This window comes from Schistocerca piceifrons, chromosome X (genome assembly GCF_021461385.2).
Source record: "Schistocerca piceifrons isolate TAMUIC-IGC-003096 chromosome X, iqSchPice1.1, whole genome shotgun sequence".
NCBI classification, from domain to species: Eukaryota; Metazoa; Arthropoda; class Insecta; order Orthoptera; family Acrididae; genus Schistocerca; species Schistocerca piceifrons.
The window spans coordinates 349132993-349150307 of record NC_060149.1 but is presented as its reverse complement, the minus strand read 5'-3'; the positions used below and the strand labels follow the sequence as shown (position 1 = coordinate 349150307).

Below are 17315 nucleotides of genomic sequence, written 5' to 3'. Positions count from 1 at the left end.
AGCAAATTAAGGTGTGCACAATGCTGCAACAAAAATTTTTGGTAACTTACCTAGTGATACAGAATGTCTGACAGACAGAAAAGTAAAATTTGAAAACAAACTAAAAAAGTTTATCCTTGGCAACTTCTCTTGTTCTGTAGAATAATTTCTATTACCGTAATGTGTAAAAGGTGGTGGGAGGAATTAGTAGCTCACATTTGTAGATGTTTATAAAGAATTAAAAAAGCAGTTTACAACTGTTCAGCATATAGCCATATTTAAAAATTAAGTTGTGCTGTGCATGCAATATTATTCATTCCATGTCATCACAATTTACTGTGCAATTGATCCATGGAACATAAGACTAACTAACTAACTAAATGTGCCTGAAGTAACTTGTTTTAGGAGTTCTGAAATGTGCTTTTTCTACTTTAAATTTTCATCAATATGGACATCTAAGAATTTTGAATTTCCACCCTATTTATGTTTCCTCAGCATGTGCTATACTTATCATTGTATAATGTCCCTAGATGTGCAGAACTGAATATGTTGTGTCTTCTAAAATTGAGGGCGAGACCATTCACAGAAAACCAGTCAATGACCCTTTCAACAACATTGTTTACTACTTCTTATCTTGCTGAATGTATGCTTGGATTAATAACAATACCACTGTCATCTGCCAAAAGAACTGATTCTGCTTGATGTATATTACATGAAACATCATTTAGATACACGAGTAACAATATCAGGCCTAAGATTGAGCCTTGGCGACCATCATATGTGATATCTCCCCAGTCAGAATAAGGTCCCTCAACTACATCAGTTGGGTTACCAAGTACAACTTTTGCATGCTTTTGGTTAGATATGTTGCTATCCATTTTTATGTAGAAGAATATTGATTCTGCAATCAAATGCATTAGATAAATCATAGAAAATACCAACTGGTACTCTTTTATTATTTAATGCTTGTAAAATTTGGTAAGTGAACACGTAATGGGATTCTCAGAAGAGCAACTCTTATATAATCCAAACTGTGATTTGCTGAAGATATTATTGTTGCTCAGGTGGGATACTAGTCTCGAATACACCACCTTCTCAGAAATTTTGGAAAATGGCAGCAGTGGATATTTCAGTTTCTCTGGAAAAATGTCTTGCAATAGTCATGCATTGCATATTTCAGGTAAGACTGGATGTATGATATGGGAACAAATCTTTAGTACTCTATTGGAAATACCATGAAATCCAAATAAGTTTTTATTTTTGAGTGAATGTATAATTTTCTTAATTTCAAAAGGAGAAGTTGGTGATACATTCATTTGATTGAATTCTATGCTGGTTGCTGTTTCAAATATTGCTGCAAATTTTACCTTGAACAGTTTTTCTGTATATTCTCCCTTACATTGTCTGATGGTGGCCTCCCCATACATTTTCTACAAAAAACTCAGCCACTTCACTTCCGCTACTCATATGTAGGCCATGTCTTTTACATCCTCATCTCCCAATTGTAGCAACAGGCACTGCATTCATAAGAGATACCATTTTAGTCAGCAGCAGCCCTCTCAACTGTTTACAACACGCACAACAGAGTTAATTCAAGTCTGATCATGTCACTGTAGAAGCTCCAGAAGACTCACATTTGTGTGTGTAATTGCTGCTCCTAATTTCATCCAGGGCACCCCTAATGCTCTAATTTCTATCCTTAGCCAAGCTGTTCCTCAGTATACATACTACGGTAATATGACCCTCTATGCTAAAATCTTTGTATAAATTCTGTATATCCTCTGTCACCTGGCTAAGCCTAGCACTTGGCTTCACAATATCTGTGACCTGTCATCCTGTTCCTATTTTGTCTCCCCATCTGGCTTACACCAACCTACACTTAGTTCCTTTTTTGTAAGTCTGCTGTAACCTACTGTGACCGACAGCAGGCTGAGGCTCTCCCTTCCTACTTCACATAACAAGTCAATTTTATTTGATACCATAAGCTCAAATGTAGATGAAAAAGTTGAAAAGCTGGTCCCTTTTACCAATGCTTGTCACCTTTAAAAGTAATCAACAGTCATGCAGTTTGTTTAGGTAAAGACAGTGTGAACTTTTTTAAATAGCTAAAATGCAGGAATTAAAAGCATTACAAAATACATTTTATTCCAAGTAATAAGTATTTTTCTTTAGTTTTAGTGTCTTTCTAAATAATAATAATAATAATAATAATAATGGGGTGCTTTTTTATACAGTCATTCAAAAAGAGGACCAACTTCAAAGAATTGTCAGATGCACAAAGAAAATAAGTTTTCTTGCCCTGCCACAGGTGAGTAGGTTATGTCTAGTGCAGAAAAATAATTTTCAGTAAACAGCCACCTGACTGGTCTATGTAAGACTAGAACAAAATTAGCATGAGAGAAAACTCACTAAACATTTATTATTATTTCAATATAACTAGAATTTTCATGAGTAATCAGTATGATAATTCTGCTTTAAAAATTACTTAGTATCAATTTTGATTTTGAGATGTCTAAAAATAGTTCAGCTTTCCACTAAAAAATATACTAATATTCTCAAATGAAGTAACATGAAGAACAATTGAGCTGCCAAATATTTATATGTGTGCTTCTCTGTGTTATACTTGTATTGGAATCATTCAGTAAAAAACTGTGTGTGCTGCTTCTGATCAACTGATTACTATATTTCATTTGGGCAGCCTCCAATTTCCTCCCCCCCCCCCCCTCCTCCCCCTCCCATCTACCACCCTTTGCTCCCACTCCAAGTTATACCAAAAAGAAGAAAACCAGAGGGAGAAATTTTATTATTAAATCCAATTTACACATTACTTAATCACCTCACTGACCAGTTGCAGAGAAATATTAAAATTGCCAGACAGAGGAAGGATATACACAATGGTTTTATTGATGCAATGATCCTGAAACTTCACTTGAATGAATTACAGTAAAAACAGAAAACTTAAGTCAGGATATCTAGACGACGACTTGAAACCTGCTATGCCTGAATGGGAGATACAGACTGTTAGTAGATTCAATTCTACTGGAATAACTGTTACTTTGCAGCAGATTAAACATTCTTACGCTATAACAAAACAGGATAAAATATGGGAGAGGACCTTGCTGAAATACAGTTAGATTGTTTCCATGGCAACTACCTGTTTTAATACCACCAAATCACTTCACACTGAGATCTGAATCCAAGAAAGGTGGTGCAGCTGGAACAAACTGCTGCTGATTTGGGCAGAATAGCATTCAAAATCTAAAAACCTCAATCTGTGAATCACGAAACACTCAACAGCCCCTAGGATTTGCATTTTGGTTGAAATATCACTAATCAGGGAGTATCTAGATATAATAATGGAAGTCTGACTACAAGTGAATATACACACATGACACACACACCATCCATATCAGGTGGAACTAACCTTTGGGCTCTGTAGTGCACAAATGTGAATGTGTACACAAGAAGAAATTGCACCACAGTAATGCCAATATGACAATGAATTCTTGTAAAGTGCAAAAGTCATCCAACTTTGTGACAATGTGAAGCCCTCTCAAATAAGTTAAAGTACCAATGAGAACCATTTTGACGTTGTTTTCAACATTCTGGTACTTTAATATGAGCCTCGCACAATGTACACTCCTGGAAATGGAAAAAAGAACACATTGACACCGGTGTGTCAGACCCACCATACTTGCTCCGGACACTGCGAGAGGGCTGTACAAGCAATGATCACACGCACGGCACAGCGGACACACCAGGAACCGCGGTGTTGGCCGTCGAATGGCGCTAGCTGCGCAGCATTTGTGCATCGCCGCCGTCAGTGTCAGCCAGTTTGCCGTGGCATACAGAGCTCCATCGCAGTCTTTAACACTGGTAGCATGCCGCGACAGTGTGGACGTGAACCGTATGTGCAGTTGACGGACTTTGAGCGAGGGCGTATAGTGGGCATGCGGGAGGCCGGGTGGACGTACCGCCGAATTGCTCAACACGTGGGGCGTGAGGTCTCCACAGTACATCGATGTTGTCGCCAGTGGTCGGCGGAAGGTGCACGTGCCCGTCGACCTGGGACCGGACCGCAGCGACGCACGGATGCACGCCAAGACCGTAGGATCCTGCGCAGTGCCGTAGGGGACCGCACCGCCACTTCCCAGCAAATTAGGGACACTGTTGCTCCTGGGGTATCGGCGAGGACCATTCGCAACCGTCTCCATGAAGCTGGGCTACGGTCCCGCACACCGTTAGGCCGTCTTCCGCTCACGCCCCAACATCGTGCAGCCCGCCTCCAGTGGTGTCGCGACAGGCGTGAATGGAGGGACGAATGGAGACGTGTCGTCTTCAGCGATGAGAGTCGCTTCTGCCTTGGTGCCAATGATGGTCGTATGCGTGTTTGGCGCCGTGCAGGTGAGCGCCACAATCAGGACTGCATACGACCGAGGCACACAGGGCCAACACCCGGCATCATGGTGTGGGGAGCGATCTCCTACACTGGCCGTACACCACTGGTGATCATCGAGGGGACACTGAATAGTGCACGGTACATCCAAACCGTCATCGAACCCATCGTTCTACCATTCCTAGACCGGCAAGGGAACTTGCTGTTCCAACAGGACAATGCACGTCCGCATGTATCCCGTGCCACCCAACGTGCTCTAGAAGGTGTAAGTCAACTACCCTGGCCAGCAAGATCTCCGGATCTGTCCCCCATTGAGCATGTTTGGGACTGGATGAAGCGTCGTCTCACGCGGCCTGCAAGTCCAGCACGAACGCTGGTCCAACTTAGGCGCCAGGTGGAAATGGCATGGCAAGCCGTTCCACAGGACTACATCCAGCATCTCTACGATCGTCTCCATGGGAGAATAGCAGCCTGCATTGCTGCGAAAGGTGGATATACACTGTACTAGTGCCGACATTGTGCATGCTCTGTTGCCTGTGTCTATGTGCCTGTGGTTCTGTGAGTGTGATCATGTGATGTATCTGACCCCAGGAATGTGTCAATAAAGTTTCCTCTTCCTGGGACAATGAATTCACGGTGTTCTTATTTCAATTTCCAGGAGTGTATAATAGAAAATATGACAAAACTGAGTGTTCTCCATTGTAAAAAGTGCCTGAATACAGCAATTTCCAAGAAACTCGACATCTCCATTTTTCAATATTCCAAAAAAAACAAACCAATGAATCATTATTTTTTACTATACAGTTGAAACTTAGAACATAAAATTTAAAAGTTATATTTAATAGCCTTTACACTTCCATGCTTTTGTTGTCAGGCAATTCCACAACATAAAGCAAATGTTTGCTAAGCAGTTGTTGGACAAAATGCATATTGTTCCGCATATTTCTCTTTCATATTCAGCCAGTCTTTTACTATAATATTAGCAGCTGTTGTACAACACATTTGTTGGATCATCATTAGTAAGGTGTTAGAAGATTCAGAATATTCTGAAACAATTCAGGAGATGAAAAGTGGAACACACAGTAGGAGTCGACAATGCCAAAGAGTAAGAAGAGCATGACTGCACCTTCAAATGAAGATCTGAATATAGACTGTAACCACATTGAAACAACAAAGGAAACAATATGCAAAGAAAGATGTTCACGTTTCAATGATCATATTCATTTTAGAGAGTGCCTGTACACATATAAGACAAAAGTTTAACTGGATAATTTGTTTCTACAATACATGAATGGACTCATCCAAACAACACACGGGGAAGGAAGACAATACAAATAAACAAAGATCTGCCTCAGTCTCATATTATATAAGAGAAGAAGAAGGCCAAAGCATTCATGTATGTGCCCCAACAGTCAATAAACTGACAGGTAAGAGTGATTTTATTTATAGCCTAAACAAAACGTCTGTAGGAGACACTCAGGCCTATTAGCAAAATATATAAACTGGACAGTGTACAAACTCAGGATAATCGAGATGGACAAGCTCACAAGCTGCAGGAAAGAGACAAAGAATGCACACAGTTAATTAAGAATGATATATTTAAAGCATAAATGCAGATCATCTCATTACTCTAGAAATAAAATTAGGCAGTTGTATCTTCCAACAGAGTTAAATCTTTAAAAAAAATGCATGATGGGTACCGTAGTTCTCACATTATACAAGGTTTGTTGGGCTGCTCTCTTTCAAAGTATGAAAAGGTATTCTGCAAATATTTCAACTTAGGCTTCGGAAATCCTCATAGTGATAGTTTCTCAACTTTTGCGCAGTTCTTGTTGTACATCAGCTCAAGATTTGGAATTAAAAAATAACATAAGAACAGATTATATGTTGCACAAAATAGGGGCAAAAATATTTTCTGATATTTTAAATGAAAATCAAAACAACACTGACAGCCTGTTTCAACTGCCAGCAGAATCAGCCCGTACCTGAACTGTCTGTTGGAGAAGTATTTTACTCCAGACTAGCTTGGCTTTATAACTGCACAATCTTAAAGTATTCACAAAAGAAAGCACACAATGTAGTTAACTGCACATGGGTTGAGAGTGACTCATGATGGGATTGGGGGGGGGGGGGGGGGGCGGCAAATGAAATTGCATCTGCAGGAGAGATCGCTTAATTCCCTTAAACAAAATAGCTAATTAAAGGAGGTGCACAAAATCTTAAGTCTTGGGATGTTTTCCAATTCTAAACAGAAATTATACAATCATGGCAATGCTTATGAGTTACACTAAAAGCTCAAAGACATTTGGAGGAATTCAGTTTACTTCCCAATAAGTGGGCATAGCTATTTGCCTCATGGTGGGGTTTTTGGTCTTATTGAAAAAGGCCTAATAAAACATGAAACAATCACTTTGTCCCAGAATATCATGACATATTGGGGAAAGTGCAGGGAGGTTAGAGTTTGGGATAAGACTGCTATAGTCACAACATGAAATCAATCTCCAAACATGTAATGAAAGCCAAATTGTCTTTTATGGTGCCTAAGACAAGAGTAGTGCATTATGTAATAAGACCTAAAACTAGGACACAATGCCTTTTCAGAATACTTACTTACTTCAGAAATAGATGTTGAGGTGCGGAAACCTGGGGAGAGAAGTGTTTCAATAATATTTGAAGCACCTCAACTTCCATCAGTGATCACATGGGAGCAGTAATAAAGCTTTTGATGTGAAGAAATTGATGTCTTATTTTGATATTTACCGATAGGAGAGTAAAGAGTTCTCTTCAAAAGTTGTATAAGGGAATGCTAATGATACTGAAGAAAAAATTCTGTATAATGAAGAATCTTTACATTAAAGACGACCGTGTTGCAGCATTCTTTTTTTTAATTTGGAAACAAAGTAAATCTAGCTATTATATTAGAATATGTACTCTTTCTTTAGAAGTCATTTGAACGTATGACTATAAGTTTAGGATGTGAGAAACAGATTTCGTTACTGTGGAAACTTCTGTTCATGTGTTAACTTACCCCAAATAAACACAAATTTACAAATCTATTGTTAACTTCTTATTCTGATATTGTCTACAAAATACAATGTACATAAGAGCTCACTGATTTTAAATGCCTAGAATGTATAGCTATGGTAGAGTTTTGAAATTTTTTGAATCAGTGACGTTAAGTAAAACAAAAAAATACCTCTCCTGTAAAATTTTGTAAATGGCACTTGTTGAATTTCATCAAAATAGTCCTCAAATATGGAAAGTTCTGGCACAACTTACACACTTTAGGAGTAAGGGAGACCACCCACAAAATAGCAGAATTGTTGAGTCATTGACAGAAACATACAAAAGAGAAAGTAAACTTCCTAGCATTCGGTATAAATCCTTTGCCAACATACAGTACATAGACGCATGCACACACATCTGTGCCAGTTACTAGAAACACAGTTGCAGGATTGCGTTTCAGAAGGTGGGCTAGAGTTAGTGAGGGTTGTGTTGTGTGTGGTGGATAAGGGAGAGGCAGGAAGAGGGTTTTGGGTGGGTATCTGGCAGTATCAAGGGAGGTAACAGGATTGTTGACTAGGAATTTGGGATGGAGGAAAGTGGTGGCATGTGCATGGGCTAGGCATGTGATACATGTGTACCAGAATCCATGGAGTGCGGCACATGGTGATGGTTATGCTGAGACATGGATTGGGAAGGGAGAGCTGTCAGTAGAGGGTATGGCGACAGTGGGCTAATGGAGACTGAGGCTGGTATGTTTACAGGAGGAAACATGCCTAGCTCATGCATAAAAAGAATTTATACCATAAGCTAGCAAGGCCTGTTTCCCTTCTGTGTGTGCCTGTTGATGATTCCATGCTTCTGCTTTTCAGTGAGTGGTCTACCTTACTCCTTTAGTATTTAAATAAGTTAAAGTATGTATCTGTTGTACGAAATTTCTTGTAAAATGTAGCACTGAGTTGCCAATATGCACAAACAAAAGACAGCTGTTATCCTTTCCACACCAAAAAAATCCCTTCCACACAGCCTAGCCATCTAGGGGCAATGTATCTTCAGTGAAAGAACCCCAAAGCCCAGTATACTGAAGGCATGATGAAGGTTTTCACAGTCAATACACTCCAAACCTAGTCCACACTCAGATTTCCCATGACATCCTTACACACACCCCCAAATCTCCCACCACCCCAAGAAACAGCTATAAAGGAGGGCCCTTCCTCTTCATGCAATATCACCCTGGACTGAAACAGCTGAACCATATCCTTCGCTAATGCTCTGACTACCTCTCATCCTGCCTTTAAATGAAGTGCATCCTACCCAAGATTCTTCCCATCCCCACTAAAGTGGTGTTCCATCCCCCACCCAACATCTCATCTGTCCTTCTGCCACTCTCAACCCCGACCAATGTGCAAGACCTGCCCATCCACCCACCCAGCACCTCCTACTCCAGTCCTGTCACAGGCTTAAGCAACATAACAGAGGTCAGGTCACCTGTGAAATCAGTAATGTCATATACCAACTCTGTTGCAAACACTGCACAGCTTTTTATGCTGCAGTGACAAAAAGAGTCATGGATTAGCGGTATGCACATATACAGATGGCAGTACTATCACGCGCACACAGTATAAAAGGGAGTGCATTGGTGGTGGTGGTTGTTGTTGTGGTCTTCAGTCCAGAGACTGGTTTGATGCAGCTCTTCATGCAACTCTATCCTGTGCAGGCTTCTTCATCTCCCAATACCTACTGCAACCTACATCCTTCTGAATCTGTTTAGTGTATTCATCTCTTGGTCTCCCTCTACGATTTTTACACTCCACACTGCCCTCCAATGCTAAATTGGAGATCCCTTGATGCCTCAGAATATGCCCTACCAACCGATCCCTTCTTCTAATCAAGTTGTGCCACAAATTTCTCTTCTCTCCAATTCTATTCAATACCTCCTCATTAGTTATGTGCATTGGTTGGGTTGTCATTTGTACCCAGATGATTTATGTGAAACAGTTACGGTATGATTATGGTCGCAGGATGGGAATTAACAGCCTCTGAACACAGAATGGTAATTGGAGCTAGACACATGGGATATCCCATTTTGGAAATCATTAGGGAATTTAATATTCCAAGATCCATGGCTGTCTGAAGAACTGACTATGGTATTATCCTTGGCTGGTGGCATCATTCTTGTTTAAAAATAATGTTGATTACTCTCGTCACAACATTTGCATCCATATTTTGTGCAGCTCCCTCCTCTTTTCTCGTAATGTTATCATGGTGTTCATGAATTTAAATCACCTCTCTATTAAAATATACATCATAATGTGTTATCTTAGCTAAAATGTTGCTATCATTAAATTTTACTTCATGGCCTGCAATCTAAAAAGCATTCCCACTCCAATTGATTTAACACTTTGTCCAAAACGATAGTTCAGCTGAGTAGTAGCACTTCTTTGTGTACTTGGCCACAACTACACAGAATTTTATACACACCAGCATTCATTAGTGACAGACATCTTGGACTACTATTAAGCATTCTTTTATTTTTCCTGTTGGACTTGCAAATCATTTGAAGCCAGTTCTTGGCCAAATATTTACTTATTTGATTGAAAACTTCGTTAATAACAGACAGGAAAACTTTTCCAGTGGGCAGCCATTGTTCCTGATACATACTGGAATTAATTTTTATACTTTTTGGGTGTAGTACTTGTTCCACGTCCTTATTGGAATAACTTTTTTTTTTCAAAAAAAGTAACTGGACAGTTATTCTTGTAAATAAACCTGCTCACATATTTTACCAGCTCCATCCATCAATTTTTGTCTTGGATGAGGGTTACATTGCTCATGGAAGTATCAATCTGTGTTTTTACTTTCCTGTACAATTTATGGCCCTAAGTTACCATCTACCTATTTGATTCTTAATGCATCTAGACAATTAAGTTCCCATTGCTCACTTTCTCTACTGTAAAATGCATTTTTCGGTTGATGCTAATGAGATGTACCAGAAGACATCCAACTCCTCTTGCTTTGGGTGCACCCTATGAAGTTATCATTCATATAGCAGTACCACTTAGTTGATCTGTTCTGTATGATGTACATGGTAAAATATCTCCAACAAGAAGTTGGCAACAAATGGATGAAGATGGGTGCCAATGGCAAACCCATCAATTTTATTATAAAGTTCAATGTTGTACTGCACATAATTGTTGTAACACAATGTCTAAATAAAACGTATATATCCACCTGATAAATTCTTTGACCATGGTCCCTTAAACTAGAAGTTTTAACTGAGGCCATATCCTTTCAATTCTTTAATAATTTTCCAATACTATATTGTTTTCAACTTTTGACGCAACCTTCACATGAGTTACCTTCAAGGAATGTACATCCATATTTGAATTCAGTCACACAATTCTTACCCATCAAAAATGAAGGATCATACACCAAATTTTGATGAATTTCAATTAGGAATATGTTCTCAAACAAAAATCTTTATGAAGACATCATATTTCAATTTACCCATATATGGACAAATTACATATAACCTGAATTTTAAAATAAATAATAATAATAGTGTAGCAACATAATACAAATGAAATTTTATAGATTTCACCGTCTTCTATATGCCAAACCCATCATTACCAAATATTAACATCCTCTTATCTTCCTCCTTGTAGTTTCTTGTCAGTTTAAAGCATAGATATATTACAAGTGGGACAGGTAAAGCATCTGTCAATTGATTAGCCACAGCAGATGCATTCACTTATGAAGACCTTACACAGTGGTTGTGCTCATAACTGTATTAACTGAAAGTTCCAGAAATTTCTTCAAAACATCTCATATGCATGGTGAAAACAGGTTCTAACTTTGCATCGTGAGACATGGAGATAAAAGTGATGATGTGTTCAGAAAGGGAGCACACACAACATCAGTTTTAACATTTTTGCAACATCTTAACAGGAGGAGCAGTACCAAGTTGAATAAGGTTATTGGACTTGTTGAAGGAAACTGAATGACTGAGCAGGAATTTCAATGTACCTTCCCCTGCACAATCAGACTGTGTAGTCATCAGTATGTTGTCAATCAGTTGCACATCTACTCAATTCATATGGACCACTCCTTCAAATCTGTGGATTATGGTAAGTACTGGCTGAGCATCAGCACTTCTGTAATGTGTAATTTTTTGTGAGACGCCACTCAATGATTATTTAAGAGATAGCTGTATCTTTAGGACTCTCCTTGAATGGCAGTGTTTTATGAGTTATTATACCTAAGTACTTAGCATATTTGCTGTAAACAGAACTCCTACTGTAGCACATCCCATTTACTATCTCACTGTTACTCAGCTAAACATCAGAAATCTCATTTTAATTATAGCAGCTTGGGGCTTTGGCTTTCACTGAAAATTTTAGCACTATCTGTCCACTTTTCAATTATATGACTTTTATAACAAATCTGCCACTCACATGTCCACACTCATTCATTATAATTTCTCATTTTGTCTGTCTTTTACAAGATTCAGTAATCTTGCACACAACACAATAATATATAGTTACCACTTGCTCAATGTGTTGTATTGTTCATGGACTTCTCAGCTTACACAACAGATTATGTGAACTCCCTCTGAAATCTTAGCTCTAAACAATTTGCTTGTTAGGTGTTTGCTAACTATGGGGAGACAGTCTGTTTACGGGCTGTTAACAATTTTTGCAGCACAGACCACTGTGAGATGTTCAGGAAGAGAGTCAAAGAGGTCCTGGAAGGTAATGACAGGGATGTTGAGCCATGCTGACTCCAGTGCCATGGCCAGCTGCACTAGGTTTCTAGGCTGAGGCTCCATGACACATACAGCCCAATTGACATGGTCCCACAGATTCTAGATTGGGTTTAGCTCTCATGAGTTTGGTGGGCAGGGGACTACAGTAAACCCATCCTGGTGTTCTCTGAACCACACACATACACTGTGAGCTGTCTGACATGTAGCATTATCCTGCTGGTAGATGACATCGTGCTGAGGAAGCAAACAATGTGCAGGGGTGGACATGGTCTCCATGGATAGATGCACACTTGCGTTGATCCACTTTGCCTTCCGGAATGACAAGATCACCAAGGAATGCCACAAAAACATTCCCCAGACCACAACGCTCTGTCCTCTGGCCTGGACCCTTTGCTTTCAGGCATTTCACACTGTCCCTACCAACAGCCATCTATCCGATGGAGCATGAAATGTAATTCACCTGAACAGGCCACCTGTGACCACTCAGTGGATATCCGGTTGCAGTATTGCCATGCAAATTTCAGCCTTTGTTGCCAATTAACAGCAGTCGGCACGAGTGCACGAAGCAGGCGCCTACTGTGGAAATCCGTACACAGCAACGCTTGCTCAGTAGTCATTGCGCAGACTGTTGGTAGCCCCTTGGTTCATGTGAGTGGCCAGTTGCTCAACAGTTGCACATCTAAACCCCTCTACACATCTCTGCAGCCACCATTCACGCCTGTCATCTAGGGCCTGTGGTGCATGCCTCGGTGCCAGATTCGAATAGTGCCATTTTGCCATGCACAGTATACTTTAACAATGGTTACACTTGAACAGTTTATAAACATAGCCATTTCTTCCACCCTTGCCCTGAACACCATGATGATCCTCTTTCGGATGGCAGATAAATCGCTCTGTTCCTGCATTACGACAACGACTGCACTGTTTTTCGCGTCCCTCCAAAATGCTTTATATACCCTCCACTGCTAGTGCTACCACATATTGTTTGTGAATGGTTACCGCACAATGATTTTGAATGTGGGTCGTGGTCACATTAATGTGACTAGACTATGTATAAATGATCTTAATATGTGGCTATGCACTCTACATTTGTGAAGCAGTTTATACAGTAGTGAAATATAATTTTTTCTTAATCCTGACAGCATGTTGCTTCAAGATATTGATAATATCATCATAGTGTTGAGCAGATAAACAGTATTACCTTGCATGGGTTGCGTCATTCTGGACTTGCAACATTCTGGACTTAAATGCAGCCACAATAAATTCCAATGTGCAGTCAAAAGAAAAAAAAAATCAATGAACACAATGGCACTCTCTCTTGTCCTTCCTTTCTGTTATGATTTAATGCCCTGCTGACACTGTGGTCAGTAAGCACAATGGTGGCTGGATTCCGATATGGACCCCCTCCCCACTCCAGTTACAACATTCAGATTATACAAATGATTTTCCTTTCAAGTATTAGTAATAGAGTAGTAGCAGTAGTAGTAGTAGTAGTAGTACACATTGCAACTGGTCACAGATTTCTAAAAACCATTTTCTAAGCTGGAGTTTGTGCTAAAAAGGTAGACTCGTCATCAACCAAAAGCTGGTTTGAAAGCTACAGTGCTTTACTAGGCGCAGTTCTATTGCAGATATCATGTCCTTGCTTTCCTCCAACTTTTGAAGTGACTTGTAGATTTACAGTCAGAGGGGAGGGGGTGATGTACAGTTTGGTGTGCACTCCAAACAGTGGTGCAGCTTGGCAATTTTTGATATTATTGCCAGAGGTGAAAGAAGCGAGAACTGATAGGAAAAAATTCCTAGGACCAACTGACAATTAAATCCCAGACCTTTGGTTATATTGTCTGACCCTTAAATCACTGACACACCAGAGTTTTTAGTGTGGATAGAAAATTCCTTTTCACTTTACATGAGCAATTCTAAAACAATGCCATGAGATAAGGTCAGTCTAACAATAAACTGATCGTATCTTACCTTGGCAGTTTCACATTTACATTAATATTACTTCAGTTTATTCAAAACAACGAACCTTAATCTGCCACAGTTCTCCAACATAAACAGACAATGGTACCACCACCACCACCACCACCACCGATGACGACAACAACAACAACAACAATACATTCTTTGAGTTATCTCCTCATCACAATGTTGAGCAAACACACTTCTGCACACATAAGGTATTCATTTTTACTTTCTTTTGTAGCACACAAAGTCACCACATGTAAAGTTATTCAGATACATACATACTTGTGTTGTAGCTTTTAAGTGCCCACAAATTATTTCACACACTTTGATATCAAACTTTTTTCAGTTCACATATGTAAATTTCCAGTGACCACTGATATTACATAATTTACTAAAAACTTGTGTTGTCTGGGAAAGATGTCCATTCTGAGTAATGGAAAAATTGGGGTGGTGATTTACTACTGAATAAAAAGCAAAGACATTACTTGTTCTACTGTTTCCATTCAGTATTCCCAGTATGCACCAACCACCTGATTTTTAACATCTGTTCATCTGATATGAGGATACTGTACCTCTGCATTTATTACAGGTACTCAGCCAAAACAGTAGATTTCAACAGGAAATTACAAGTAGTAGCTATCATACACCCACAGAGAAATTGTAGATAGCTCGTAGGTTTATTGGTGGTGGTAATATCAACCATGTTCATGAAAACCATGCAATAGTGACTACTCGTGCATACTAGCAGTTGAGATATTTTAGCAGCTTTTTTAAGTCATTTCAGGTTGCTTGTGCAAATGATCATAGATTGTGCATCATAATGAACACTTTAATTGAATTTATTTGTCAGCTGTAATAGGTGTTTCACAACTGGCAATCACATGAGTTTCATTATCTAATAAAATCTTTAACAAAGAGGGGCCTTAGCTTTCTTCATGCCTCCTGCAGTTGTCAAATAATGTCTTCTAAGCCCAGATTTGTCTTGCTACAGGAGAATAACCAAAACATAGTTTATTTAGAAATTCGCTACATATTGGACTATGGGTCGAGATTGAACTATAAGTTTGAAACAAAGTTGGCAGAATGCAAGTTGGCAGAACACAAGTTGGAAGAACGCAAGTTGGCAGATGTTTTTTCCATAGATACATGACTATTTATTAATTTGTTCTACTGATGTGGAACGTTTAACAGTTTGGATCAGTTTACAAAAGCTATTGAATGCAATGTTAAGTGCTTCGATGTTTTGTAAGTTTGAAAATTACAGTGTTTTCAACTGAGGAACTTATTTTTTCCACTGAACACGTTTCGACAAGGCAATAAATACACAGATTTAGTGCAGGAGGCATTCGCAGAACAGTTTCTGGAAAGAGCTGCACTTCACCATAATACAGTTTGTTGACTTATTGAGAAATTTCCAGAGAGAGGCTTGCAACCTCATATAAAGCAATTAGGCAAACAGTGAAATTGTTCATGTATAAAATGGCAGCAATACAAAAACTGAAGGATGCATATCATGAAAAGCAAATCTGCTACTGAAGATAGTTTTCATCTTTTATTGAGAGGAATAACACCAAATTCTTGCTGTCACCTTCTGTGCTGAAGAGGCCTCATTTCACCTCTCATCACATTGACATACAAAATCACATGATTATGATCAATGGAGAATCCTCGTGCTGTGCTTGAAACACAATTGCTCGATCAAAAAATTTGGAGTGTGGGTAGCAATACCCAGGCAGCTCATTTTTGGACCTTTATTTTTTTTAAAGAAACCATGAACAGTAAATGTTATTGTTTAATGATCCACAATTCCATTGGCCAGCTAAATGAAGACAAAATCAAGTACTCATTGTTTCAACAAGATGGCACTGTATACACAGTTAACAATTCTGTGCATCTTCTGGAAGAGTGTTTTGAGAAATGCATCACCTCAATAAACCAGCCCCCCCACTTGTCTGTAGAAAGGGTTTTCCAATAGAATTAAGAGTGTGATTGCAAAGACTTGTATAGATATCTCTGATCATTATTTCCTGTATATATATGTAACTGCAAAGCTACTTTCTGAACACACTGTGTCTGAATTATGCCTGGTATCAACAAAAATACAGACTGTGTTTCTGGAGCTATTTTACATTACCACACTGGTCAGAAATACATCTGTCCTAAGCAGTAATAGATAAGATCACTGTTCTATGAAGAATCTGTATTGCCAAACAGAATTGAATTATTGTTTCAGAAAAAAAGAAGTTATTGCCACTACACCAGCCCATGTATCTTTCTTCCCTCCACACAACAGGGTCAAAATAGTTAAAGCCCAGCCATTGGCAGCCAGTAGCGTACTCTTCTAAACATCCACTGTCTAGTAGTATTAAAGAAAATTACTAGCATTGCGAATATCAAGTAAAAGAATTGCAAAGAAAACTTTTTACATAGCTTTTCATGTACAAAAAAGAGCGTAGCACATACATTCAGTTACTTACCGCAACAGACAGTAATGCTTCCTAATTGCCCCTCTGTCCCCCCCCCCCCCCCCCCCCCCTGCCCCGCCCATTCTTCTCACTCTCTCTCCATTTTTACAAGCTCAATTACTCAATAAATTGCAGGAAATTTTGATTTAAAAACCACTAAAGCCGTATATTTAAAAAATAATTTCAAATGCAAAGGCTACCTTTAAATGTGACAGTGTAGCTCGAGTTCTATCGGGATTATGCAGTCGGCAAGTCGTAACTTTTATCATCAATCAAAAAACTGTCAAAGTGGTGTGGCATCTAATTAAAATATCACTGACCATGTTATTCAAGGACTGGACCAAAATAACAATTAGTTGAGTTCCTTATAATGATATGTAAGATTAATCAGAAAACAAAAAAAATGCATAGAAGGGGATAGTGTGTTGACTTTGATAGAAATTGTGCCAGCATGAAATTAACGTAACTCTGCTAGGAGAGAAGACAATTATCTTCACTGACAAAATACTGGTTGAAATCTTATAAAACTGTGCAATAACATTGGCCAACTGGAAAAATGCATCAAATATCACGAATTTACCAGCTGGCAATAATAGGCTCAAAGAAAATAGAAATTATGCAGAATGGGGTGGAGGGTGGCAGGAAGCATTATCCTATACATAATCAATTGCCTTCAGTCAATTGTTACAACAATAAAACTGTTTTGTTGTATTTATATTTAAATTCCGCCTTCATGTAC

At 39.0% G+C, this 17315-nt stretch overlaps 1 protein-coding gene across 1 annotated transcript in view; it reads left to right on the top strand.

Moving 5' to 3' along the window:
• Positions 1 to 2264: 2264 nt before the first annotated feature.
• LOC124721751 (katanin p60 ATPase-containing subunit A-like 1) overlaps positions 2265 to 17315 on the top strand; it is a 203053-nt gene continuing 188002 nt past the window's right edge. The window contains exons 1-2 of the mRNA XM_047246853.1: positions 2265 to 2287; positions 11327 to 11505. The gene's annotated coding sequence lies outside the window, so the exon portion shown is untranslated. The remainder of the gene's footprint in view (positions 2288 to 11326; positions 11506 to 17315) is intronic.